This window comes from Pipra filicauda, unplaced genomic scaffold (assembly GCF_003945595.2).
Source record: "Pipra filicauda isolate LSUMZ 115617 unplaced genomic scaffold, ASM394559v2 scaffold159_size1710840_pilon, whole genome shotgun sequence".
In the NCBI taxonomy this organism is placed as follows: Eukaryota; Metazoa; Chordata; class Aves; order Passeriformes; family Pipridae; genus Pipra; species Pipra filicauda.
The window spans coordinates 1,586,330-1,599,320 of NW_024104095.1; positions in this window are offsets into that span (position 1 = coordinate 1,586,330).

Sequence of the window (12,991 nt, forward strand, 5' to 3'; positions counted from 1 at the left end):
TAAGTGAAACCAATGCTCTGAACTATTTAGGCCCATCAAAATATTCCCTGTCACACTCCTTCAACTCCTTCAGTGCTGCGGTGCAGGAAATTCATGACATTGTTCTAGTTATTGTTCTTGGCATTTCACTTCCTAATTTCCACCGCTGGGATTTGAACTCTCCTGTCTCACAGCAAGCCCTAATTGCTGCTGTGGGCACATCAGAAGTGCTGGCAGACCAGTTTTAACCATTTTTGGTGTTCAAAGAACTACAGCTTTTCAGAGCCCACTGGAAATGCCCTGAACCTGTTGCCAGATGGCCTCTACTCTGTCCTTCCAAGAAAAGAGGAGTGTACAGCCAATAAACTCCAGGCTGGTGGACTAGAGATGGAAATATAGTTAGGAGAAGATCTAGTACCTCGGCCAAAGCCAGCTCTGGTGCCTTGATACCCCTCCTGTAATCTACTGTCCCAGTGTTGCTGCCTCACGATCCAGAGAGACCTCACAGGGCTCCAGCCCAACCTTCCACTCGAAGCAGGGCCATCCCCAGCTCTAGACAGGGTCAGCCATGGCTTTGTTTAGCTGAACCTTGAAAACCTCCAAGGACAGAGTCCAACAACCATGAATATTGACAGCCCAGGTAGCAGAGGAGCTGTCAGTGCCCTCATGTCCATCCAGCCAGGTTGGGAACCTCTGCCATCAAAGCAACAGCTGCTTTGGCCGTAAGCATTCCCACTACCATGTTATTGAGAAACAGTGTCCTACAAAACAGCCGAAATCAGCACAGAGTTGAGTCACTCAAGTCTGGTAATGTCCTTCCCCTCCACTGTTTTGCAAGGTTTGGTGACGTTGGGAACATGAACTCATGCATTTCGCGTGCCTCAGACGCCCAGACAACGAGCTTTTCTTAGTAACGAGCAGCAATTGTATCTGCTGCAGAAAAGCCTTTAATTCATCACAGCCCTGCACGAGGAGAGTTTACCGAGTGCTCAGATGGGGAATACAATGGCTCTATTGTTTTTCCAAGGGAAGATTTCTTAGTTTCAGGCTCTTGCGTAAACTGTATGTTTTCTATTTGTTACCTGACTCATTCCAATAACCTCCCTGAGATAGGGGTAAGACCATTTGAAAGAACTAAAGAATCTGTCACAGGCTGAGGACCAGATTATTAGTGTTACCTCTTTTGGTTTGTTTAAGAAACTAAGAAGAGAACTTGTTGTCCTTCTAGGGGGAAGAAGTTGTGTAACAGAGTATATGGGGGGAAAAAAAGAAGTAAGTGCTCAAATTCCAAAGTCATCTGTTGTACTCCATGAAGTTTTTTTATATATTGAAAGAATTCAGTCCTGTGTTTGATGTCACATTCTCAGTGTGACCTTAGACGTGGAGTCATAACTCAGACTAATCTGAGTTCCTCTCGCCTTGAACGTATTTTGCAACAGTTACCAGTGTTGGTAAGTGCTGGTAACAGTCCAACAGTCTGCCAGTGCTGGAAATGTGTTTCCTAAGCAAGGATCAGGAGCTATCAGCTGGATGCAAGACAGAAGGATGCAATGAAAACCCAGTGACATCTGGCAAAGTGGCTGGTTTGTAGCTGGAAACAACATTGCCAGTGTAGAGAGAATTAACGTTTTCATGCTGGTCATGCCGTGTTTGTACATCGATATCTTCAGGTTTTCTCGACTCTGAGCCTTGGGATTATACTCACACTCCAGTGGGAATATGCTGTGGGACTCGAAGAGTCTTCCTGCAGATCTTCCTCCATGAAGACTGGACAGGGAGATTGCACATCTGTGTGCTCTCCCCTTTCCCCAGAACCAGATCCGGCTCAGTGTGTGCAGCGTGGTGGGAATGTCAGGGATCAGGCGAAGGAAAAGTCAGGGTGGGATGGTGGGAACATGCACATCAACCTCCCACCAAACTGCCCCATGAAATTTGCCCTGGAGAAAGAATTCAGACCTTGTGTTATCTTTCCATACTGGAAAGATCCATGCTGGATCGCTGGGTTGGGAACTCATTCTCTCTTTTCCAGCCAGGTGAGGGACATCAGTCCATTTTTTAAGCTCTGAACCTCCGTCAGCCCTGAAATTTAAGCATCTCACAGGGGTTCTTGTCACCTGGAAACACTGCTGGTCAATGTCTCACTTTGCTACTGAAGTCCAACTGGGAGAAGGTTGCAAAAGCAGCAGGATTTGGGCCAAGGGTAACCAAAACAGAACTAAATGACCTCAGTACATCCTGGTACATTTCAGTGTGTTTGGGCTTGGAGGGTATGAGGTCCAAACCAGCATGGTGCTTTTAGCTCTTTATGATCAGATGTTTTTTTTTAAAGCAAACCATTGCCAACAGATGGAAAGGTTTTTATTCTACAGGATTTTCCCTGCCTCATCTGCCAGGGAACATGCAGGACTCGACTCTGCTTCCTGGGAGTAAATCACAGTGTGAGGCTGCCTTATCTCAACCAGAGCCCCTGTACAGGAATGTTGCACTGTCCTGCACTCAGGCCACCCACCCCTGATCCCAGGCATCAGTTTCTGCTCCACACCCAAGCTCTGACCCTTCAGAGACATATTTCTGTGAGGTCAGGAGGTTGGGTGGTAAAAGGGGAGTGGGGAATAGCAGAGAGGCAGTTGAGGCTGGCTCTGCAACGAGATTTCAGGGGGATGTTTACACTGGCCATTAAGTGCAGATTTGAGCCTGTTGCCCTCTCCAGATTTGCTGCAATTATGCATCAGGTACAGAGACAACACCAGCTTTGAAATCTTATGGATGAGGGTGACCCACACATGCTCTGCACCTTTGTTCCCTGGTTGCTCAACTTGGTCCACGAGGACCAAGGAAGGGTTGGTTGGGTGTGGCAGGAAGCCTTGCCAGACATCATCTTATCCCTGGTTCCTTCCCAGGACAACAAGGGTGCTTTTAGCATGAGTACAGATGCTGTGGTACAGCCAAAGGGAAGCATAAACAAGCAGAAAAGTCACATGGCAGAGGGACACATGGGAGAAGGGGAGAAACAGCTCTGTCAGGTGGAAGTAAATGGGTGTCCATCTGAAATGGATGGAGAAAGAGCTCTATGTATTGATTTCATCCATCACAGGACATTTATTTCCTTGTCACGTTGGAGTGATTCAACACCTGCCAGCCTGTCAGCAGAAAGAATTACAGAAAATACCACAGTGAGGGGCCATTGTGTACATATCAGTGAAACATTCCCCCCATGTGGAAACACTGTTCTTTGGGATCAGCAAAAAATGATTTCATGTGAAGTTTCTCTGTGAAATTTCTGTTGCATTTGGCTGGAAGGACCAACTAACTGGCTTCATCCAAGAAATAGTTGTGGAAGGGGTCACTGAGTGAGGTCTGACTGTCCATCAGGAGGAGCGAGGGTCTGTTTCTATGTGTATCACACCATTTCCCAGGACATCTTTCAATAAAGAGAGGGAAAGGAGGGAAAAAGGGAATGCTCCAAGAAAAATTCTGATTTTGTCAAATTGCTGAATTGAAACCAGGTTACTATTTTATTGCCCAGCTACTTGTGTCTAAAACCTTCTTGAATACAGAGAAAAACATAATTTGCTTTTCTCAACAAAGAATCTAATCCATTGCCCTGTGAAATAAGGATTCAGGGTCCAATATAAAGGGTTGCACCGTGAATTCTTCCTTAACTACTCATTACATAAGTTATTCCAACTCCTACTAAGCCTTTGGAGCGAGTGGCTCATTTTCAGAGCTGAATTACTAAGCCCAAAGCCTGGGAAGTCACTCTTGCCCATCATCCAGCCCAGCTGCTCCTCCCTGCCATCCTGTCCCTGTCCCACTGAAGAGCCTCAGGGCTGAGCCACCCACCGCAGCGTCCCTGAATCCAATCCCCACTCCAGCCCTCCCTTTGCTCCGTGGCAGAGGATAGGAGTCTCCCTCCCTCCCTCCCTCTCTCTCTGTGCAGCTGCTCAGCTCTGCGAGGGAAAGGCTCCCAGATGTGCTGAGGAGGGAGCAGGCAGAGTCCTGAATTCCACTCTGTGCCGTGTGGACTCTTTGTATATTTTGTTTAGAGGAGAAAATATGTAGAGTCCTTGGAGAAGGGCTGGGGACCAGGCACGTCCCTGTGAGCACAGGAACCACAGGGCCAGGAGGTCCTGCAAGTCATTTGCCCTTGGTTTGTCTTTGCCTGCGAGATGGACCAGCAGCTGCTGGGCAGCTCTGGGCATCACTGGCACCTGAAGTCCATCTGCATCACACAACAGGTCCCTAAACCCTTTCCTGGAGATGGCTCAAAGCTACCAGATCCTTTGAGAAAACTTACTTTACTTACTCAAAAAGCCAGTAACACCTAAACACCCACATGCGGTATTTCTGGCTCATAAATTATGTGCTGCACCAGATCAATAAATATTCACACACTCCTAAGCCTTTTACAGAGCTGGTTTCATTGCATTTTGAGTGCATTTAGCTGTGGTACTTGGTAGCTACTTGATTATTGCGTGAGACAGTACTTTTATGAAGTGTTGGCCTTCATTTAGTTAATCCCTTCATTGATGTGTAACACAAAAATGGTATGAAACTAATTGTTCCCATGGAAATAGGAACCCAGCAAATGATTTCATATCGCAGCTTGGCAATGGAAAAAGAAGAAACTTCTGTAATTGTTCCCATTAACCAAGCGCAAAGGATTCATGCTCAATCTCTACTACACTCTGCTTCGCTTCTGCTGTGAATTAGGAGACCAAAAGTCAGCACAGAACCACATAAAAAAGCACCGAAACAAGCTGTGCTTTATTGAGTATTTGTAGTTCTGCCACTAAAACCATTTCCCTTCTGCTTTACAGGTTTCTGGCCAGCAACACCAAGGACTGTCACGGGCTTTAACCAAGTGCGTGCAGGAGGAGCGAGGACATCCCTGGCCATGCTGCAGGACTGAGCTGTGGGCTGGGCACAGGACAACCCTCACCTCAAGGGTGAGTGCTTAGAAAGTGTGGGCAAAGCCAAATTTGAAGCAAGGAATCTGGGAAACCGAGATAGGAGACAAGCAAATCAGTCTGTGTGTGCACAAAATAACCCGAACCTCATCTTTATTGAGGTTTTCCTCTCTCCTTCTGTAGGAAACACTGATGACTGAGTTGTCAAGGGCTTTGTTGCTTCAGAAAATTCCTGTTATCACTGTAATAAAGGATCTCATGTCTTTCAGTTCTCTGAATCTCCCACCAGACAGAGATTTCCTCATCCCAGTGGTTTGCTGCAGGTCCTAGAAAGCTGTTTTATGGTCATGGACCATCACTTGCAAGACCAGCCTGGCCAGTTTTAGGAAGACCAATGGCTCTACAATGCCATGGGGTGGCCTGCCAGGTGGAGGTGTGAGCCTCCCATGCACTCTCCACCCCAGGGTGGAGGCATCTCCACCAAGCCCCTGTTTTCCTGGGGGCTCTGCCCCTAAACCCAGCCCCATCAAGCGCAGCAAGAAAAGGGAACCGGCAGCACAAAACCCATCCTGGCTACCAGGCCAATGGCCACCAATCCCACCACGTTCTCTGGAGGGACCAGGAAACACAGACCTGCTCCATCCCAGCACAGAACAGGTTTCTCACTGGGCTAATTACTGCTAATTGTGCCACTTGACTATCTCACCAGCTTTGCCCTGGACGGGCTGATAGAGTATCAGGGAGATAAAGAGCACTCAGCACAGGTAACTGGGAAGTGTTGTCAGACCTGCAGTGGGACAAGCTGCTTTCTGGAGGGGTTATCTCTCCTTCCCAGAGCCTGGGGCACCAACCTCCTAAGGGAGACCCTGTGTTCCTAAGGATATGTGGAGAGTCTGAGCTTTTCAAGAGGTGCTATAGGGGATTTTGGTGACTCAGGAACTCAGCTGGAATTCATTTTATAGTCACCCTTTTCAATTTACTTAACATGCTTTTTATTCTTTTGGGTGTTTTTTGCTGTTGTTAATGTAGCACCGTGGAAATGAAGATTTCAACATTTCTCCCCTTTTTTTCTTCCCCACAGAGAAATAAATTATTTTCTTTTAACAAATGCTGTATCTCTCAGATGTTTTGTTATTTTTCACCATCTCTACTGACCTACATGAAGTAATTCAGCTCCAACACCACCCTGAGCACCAGGTAGGAATTGCTAACACCTACTTACCAAAGTGGAAACTCGGACAAGGGAACATTGTTGTTCTGCAATATTTTTTTAGAATTACTTGCAATCGTAAATAGTAAATCAAAATTACCTGAAAATTTTGCAGCCAATTCAGCGAAAAGTCTTGTGTGTAGATGCATCTCCTGGCTGTGGGTACAAACATACATCACACCTGGCAGGTAAAACACACAGGTCCACAATACCTGCCCACAGAAGTACCTGCATGTTGTTTTGCTCTCAGGTATCTGGGTGCTTGTAAAAACTAAGAGCATCACCCCTTCAGTTGATGGATGGGTCAACAGAGCTTGTTCATGGCTATCAAAGTCAATGACAGGGCAACCCACACACCTGAGAAACCTGCTGGGTCCTTTAATCCAAAGCTTGGGATGTTTTCCATGCCAAGAATCCCCACATATAAGAGCAACATATGAAAGATGGATAGAGAGGCAGAACATTTTCTTCCTCAAGGTACCTCAGTCACCTGCTTTTCCTTTTACCCGTGAGTTTGGTGCACTTCCAGTTTGGTTTAAGTTACCAGAGTTTCTCAGCTTGTTACAATAAAGCTTGTAGCAAAGTCTGTGGCCAGCTCTTTCTGTGATAATTTCTTCCCCCCATTTGTTTATCTCAAGTACTGAGCTTTGTTCCAGGCCCAAAACCAAAAGCCTTTCTACCCTTTTCTCTTCTTGACTTGTTGCAGATGTAACAAAATAAATCTTTAGAAAGAACAACCCTTCACTTCCTTTCTCCCGTCTGATTCAGTCACAAAACCCACAAAGAAAAATAAATCACAATGTGAGCTTTCCTGGTCTCAAAGGATCCACACCTAGTCCTGCAAGCCACCATCCAAACTGGATGTGTCCATCTCCTAGAGAAGTCAATGAACACAGTGACCAAAAAAGGTCTGACAACCATGAAACCTTTGTTTTGAACATGGCCAAAGTCAAGGACTGACAAAAAACTTGTGATCGGCCTGAGTGAAGGCTGATGTGACAGTCAGCAGCAGTTGTGAGCACAGCCAAGGTGTTGGTGCCTTGCTGGAGCTTGTCCTTGGGCACTGCAGGATGATGTGTATCCCTGGATTTTCTCAGGGCCCCCGCTGTGGCTCTGCCCCTCTCATCTCTTCCCTGCCACCCCCTCAATGCATTTTAAATTGCAATCAGAAAAATCATCAGCAGGATGTGTTTGTTTTTTCTAAATTGGCTATAGCAAAGAGGTAGGCATGTGCCTCCAAATAGAGTTTCTCCTTCTTCTGTCTCCATGTAAAACCTGTGTTGCTCTTCCGTCAACCATTATTGGATGCTCAAACAATTTCTAAACACAACCCAGCCATGGTGGGTGACCAACTCATTGTCTTCTGCCTTCATGCTGGATATCCTTTGTGTGCTCTCCTGCTCTGCTCCAGCCCTGGGATGAAACACATCAGCTCAAAGCCCTTCCCAGTGCCCACTTCACTTTCATCACCCCAGACTAGGAATGGGCAGCTGGTCACAGCATCCCCACCGTGACAATTGCAAGTGAACTGGGGCACAACTTCTTAAAATGGGACTGCCTACCTTGGCCTAACCATGTCTTCAGTTGACATGAGTCTAAGTGAAAGACAGATTCAGCCTTAAGATGGGGAATACTGGAAATGTATGAAAAGAATGGCTGGATTTACATCAGGTACCATCTGCTTATTGAGTTTTTTTCTGTCAAGGACCCTTGGCGGAAGATGCACAGAATCATAAACAATTATCAGAAGACATTTAGGTTATGCCTCTAGTCCCAGATTTTCACTCTGGAGGGATGAACTGATGGTTTTCTTTCTTTCTTTTTTTTTTTTAATCTTAAATTTAAACAAGAGGTCTTTACACATTTGAAACAATGAGTACAGTTAGCATTGAAGAAAGTGTAATTAGACACTTTGAGAACTGGAAGAAATTAACTTCAACCACAGACCGTCACTCTGACTATTACTTAATAATATTTCCCAAATGTGCAAAGTACTTAGTTTTAGAATAACAGGAAAGAAGTGTAACTTCTCACTGAGAGCAAAGGCTTTGGCCTGGGAAGTGGGCATGAAAAAGGTGAAAGCCACCATGCTCCAAAACCCAAAGATGTTTGTCACCTCCCACCACCTGAGGGCTACCAGGGGCTCAACCTGCTCAGCCACAGTGCTGGGCTGTGAAGGATGTGATCCATGATCCACAGCCCCACTTGGTGCTTGAATGGCTGGAACAGAGTCAAGGGGAGCGACCGGCCCGAGGTGCAACTGCGAGAAGATCTCCTTCAGTTTCCAACATGCCAAGGAAACCGCTGAGAAATTGCTGTTTTCCTCCTTCTCCAGCACCGGGCAGAGCCGTGGCCTCACCCCACGCTCCAGAAGCCCGGTTAGAAAGAGATTATTGTGATTTCTACCCGTTTCTTCCCTCACTACAAAAGGCCCCATTCATCTGGGCTAATTTTGGAGGGAGAGCAAGGGGTATCAGTAGCATGAACTGTATCTGAGTCTCTCAACCACGCTCGTTGGCCAGTCCAACCCGGGGAAATGGATATCGTTCGTTTGAAGCTTTTTAGTGGATCGTTTCTCTGACTTTAAACAGAAGTATCTTTTCTGGCCGTGGCAAGTTTAAAAAGTCCTGACGAAGCAGGGACAGCCATTTTCACAGCAAAAAACAAGAGGCCATTCAAAAAGGGAGGGAAAAAAGTTGTTCTCGTGTGTTTCTGCTTCAGCAATCAACATACCTACAATTCACCTACCTACATGTACCCCACATATATACAATAAGGCCACAGCCAGGCCAGTGAACATCTTGCCTTGATTCAAAGCACTGAAAAAAATGGATTTTAAAAAAAAAATTACACATATGATGATTTGTATGCTTAAGCACTAGTCCTCGTGGAGCACAACTGGGACTTGACTGTGTGTGTGGGATGAGCTATAACGTAATTGCTTTCAGCAGAATATCAGTGTAGTCTATAATTAAAATATATGAGATAGCCAGTTTCAAGATTTTTAAGTGATTTCATCTGTATTTGGGTGATTATGTCTCTCTGAGTGGCTCATTTAAAATGATACTTCTATTTTCAGTGCACAAAATGGTTCCTGGGCAAGAGAGAAAGATAATTTTGTCCTCTCCTTCTTGCAGTGTCTGAGAAGGCACCTACGGAAGGTTGGAGAGACAGAGCTCACACTTGAACAGCACGTCCCACCACTGGGGAAATCCTTGGTGAAAGCTGCTCATGAAGTGACATTCCAAAGATGCAGTGGAAGGTGTCAAGAAAGAAAATAAAAAAATACCAAAAAAAAAAAAATATCCTTAACAGAAAAATCTGGCACCTCCTAAATCACAGTGACAATTTCAGCACAGTGTTTACTCAGGGCAGTAAAAATAAATTGCCTGAGACTGATTCTACCCACATGCCACTTGCCAGGCAGCAGGGATGTCCCACAGCATCAGAAACAAAACACGAGGAAACACGTGCCAGTGGGAATCACCATCAGTGTGACAGCACTGGGGCCAGGGTGGCTTTGCCCCCAGCCCCAGTAAGTGGAAGCAGCAGTAGGAAAAGGGATTTGTCACTCCTTCCCATCACTCAGGCATGAGGCCACCACAGAGGAGCCCGTGGACAAGTGAGCAGTGTGGCTTTAGAGTATCCTGAAGCTTTGACAAATTCAGCCTGAAGTCATGAAGCCCCACAGCTGGGACATGTGAGACCAGATGGGGAGTCAGTGACTCCATTCCTGGTCCTCTCCTAAAGCCCATTGTTTGCAACTGGACCTTCACTAAACTTCATGCAGAAGTGAAGGGAACTCTGCTGCATCTTCTCTAGGAACAACAGCAGGGGAATATCCTGACCCCAGTTTAAGGAGAATAACTCAGGTCTCTAGCACATAACCCACAGTGTCCCAGATCACCACAGGTGGGAGGTAGCCCATCTCATCCCCCCTGGAGTGCTCCTAAAAGCCTTTCCCTCATTTCTGGTCTTCATCTAAGGTAACTTTTGTCTTTAAGAAGAGGTCACTGTCCCAGGAGGCTGGAGGCTCCTCACTTTGGCACAGTCACAGAGTGTGGATAGTTTTGGTGGGGTTCATCTCCCAGAAATCTTGTAGCTCTGATGTTTTCCTTTGCTGGGGGCTGTCAGGCTGCAGTGTCCCTGCAGGAGGGAGGGAGCCCCATCCCTTGTCTTAAAAGTTGAGTGAACAGACATGGTGGAGGGGTAAAAAAGCCTTAGAAAACAAAAAACTCATCCCATATGTGACCACAGACAACTGTCTACAGCAGATCAGGGGCTCTGAGGTCAATATAACCAGTTACTTCAGCTGGGCCAGGGCAGGTGATGCAGGTACTGAATTACCTCACCAGGGCTCTGTTGCTCTTAAAAAAAGGAGAAAGAACAAGAAATAAACCCTCTGGAGAATAAATTTGAGCGAGAGGTGACAGTACAAGTGTGCTGACTGCAACATGCAACAGATTTCAGGACATCCCAATGATACAGGTATGTCCAGAATAAATCCTGTGCATGTTCCAGTCACTCGTGGGCTTTGGCTCTGAATGTGTGTAAAATATCTTGACTTTGCTCCTCTTGGCAGATGCCAAAGCCAGCAGTGCCTGGAGCATCCTCTTCCCTGTGCAGGAGGGATGCACACTCAGGAGCTGGTAAATTTTTTGATCAAAATAAGTAATATAAGAAGGCGAAGATGATAGCATTGCTGTTATAATTGTAATGAGACACAAATGCTATTTTGATGGTTTTCTTTGAAAGAAATACACAAAGCCCAAGCGATTTAATTAAAGATCTCCCAGCTTTGCAATCAGCATGGCCACAAATGAAGGGAAATCTACTTTTATGTGGCAGAATGCATGAATAGCTTTCCCTTTAAAATAAAAAGAAAGATGAGAAAAAGACATTTTTAAAGAGTTTTGTTTGTAAGAACATGACATGAAGGACCTACATCCCCCATGGGAGAGAAAGACTCTGATTAGCTCAGATAAAGCTCAGAGGATTTGGTGGGTTTTTTGTGTTTAATGAATACATGCATGACACGACACTTGTCTGCTTTACCCTGAGCACATCTCTAAGAACACCTTTGGCAAAGGCATTTGGGAACAAAAAAAAAAAAAAAAAAAAAAGGAAGAAACTCCCAGGAAATTGAAGATACTGACAGATATCAAGAGACATTCAACCCCTCAATTTCTGAGGCACCTTCTGAGGTTTTTCAGAAGAAACGCCCAAAGCCCAGGACACAGAATCAGCCTTTGAAGCTGCCGAGAACTTTAAACCAAAGAAGTAGGATAGGTCACTCAGCAAAAAGTTTTTATTTCTGGCAAGCAGGCACGGAGAAAGTGAGGATTTTTGACCTGAGTATGTACAGGGCTCTGACCACCTGGGACTGATCTGCCTGGAGGAGCAGGAAATGCTGTGAGGCTCAACCTGATAGAAATAGCTACTGTTTCCTCTGCATCCCATCACCACCGAGGCTGTGAGATGCACAGGATCCCACATGCATCCAAGATTTGCTGCAAAACATCAGGGAAATGGTGAGAAGGCAGATTAATCCCGTCTACTCTGAAGAAGCCCATGATTAATGCAACTTGGATAGTGTTGTAGGAAGGGGAATAGCTTAAAAAGATGGAAGGAAGTCTGTGGCTGTCCCTAGTTGATACTATATATGGTCCTTGGTCGGTTCTGCTTTAGAAGCAGCAGCCAGAATTGCATTTTTATTGTATTTCTTTTTAAAGCAAAAAAAAAAGGTCAAATAACTTTCCTGCACTCAAAGAGCCCATGGTGATGGATAATCCTGCGAGTGGCAGCTGCTACATTTTGGGCCCTGGGAGTGTTCACAGGGGTTGCTACAGGGGTTGTGCCCCCCCTGTCCTCTGGCAGACCAGCAAGCCCTTAACTGGGTGGCCTGTCTGTTCCTACTCCCTCAGGACTCCCCCAGCTCTGATTTTGACCCATGGATGGGCTTGGCAGGGAGCTGGGTTGGGTTTGACGTATGAATTCTCTGGACCAGAGCTGGTGTTTGTGTGGGGACAGAAGTGGGCTGGCAGGAAACAGGGCTCTGAGGATGGAAAAGGTGTTTCTTTTGCTGTTGCTGATTCCCACTGCACAAGTAGCACCAGGATAGTGCTGGGAGCTGCATGGACAGAGGTTGCAAATGTTTCAGCCAACCAAAGAGGTCACTCACAGGTGATGAGAGAAGTGATGGCCACAGACCCACGGAGGAACATCCTGAGGGACAATAGGGCAATCAGCAAGAAGCTAGTCTCTGCCACCTCAGAGATATCCCAGAGGATCCCAGCTCCTTCCCTGTCCCATCCCACATTCACTTTTACCCTCAGTCCCCCGAAATCTCCGTGCTCCTTTCCACCTGTCTGACACTCAGGCTTATTTAATGGGGCAGGGCTTTCCTAGCAGGACAGGTCCAATATTTACCCCACTATGAACTGGCCACCCCAGCAGGCTGATTTCTCAGGGCCATCTGGTTGTCCCTCCTCCTCTCCAACACCCCCCAGCTGGGGTCCAAAGCACCTGGAGCTGCATTTGTTGCACAGTCTGAGAGCCCTTTCCCTCTCTGATCCCACCAACACTGATAACCAGCCCTGCTGAAAGTGCAGGAACATCCCCCATTCCCTCCACTCCCCTTTTACATCTGCTCTACATTTGCATCCCAGAAATTAGAGAACTTAGTTATGTGGAACTACATAGCTGGGGCTGCAGTATGGAACTGATTGGGTATTCAAGCTAAATAAGACGAGTTTAAAGATCTTTCCAGGAAATTGAGTGGAACACCCAAACTGACATTTGGTATTAAATATTATATTTGTGCAGTTACTCTTTATAGCCCGTTGGCATTGAACATCTGGGAGCACGATTTATAACATACAGAAACTGAATA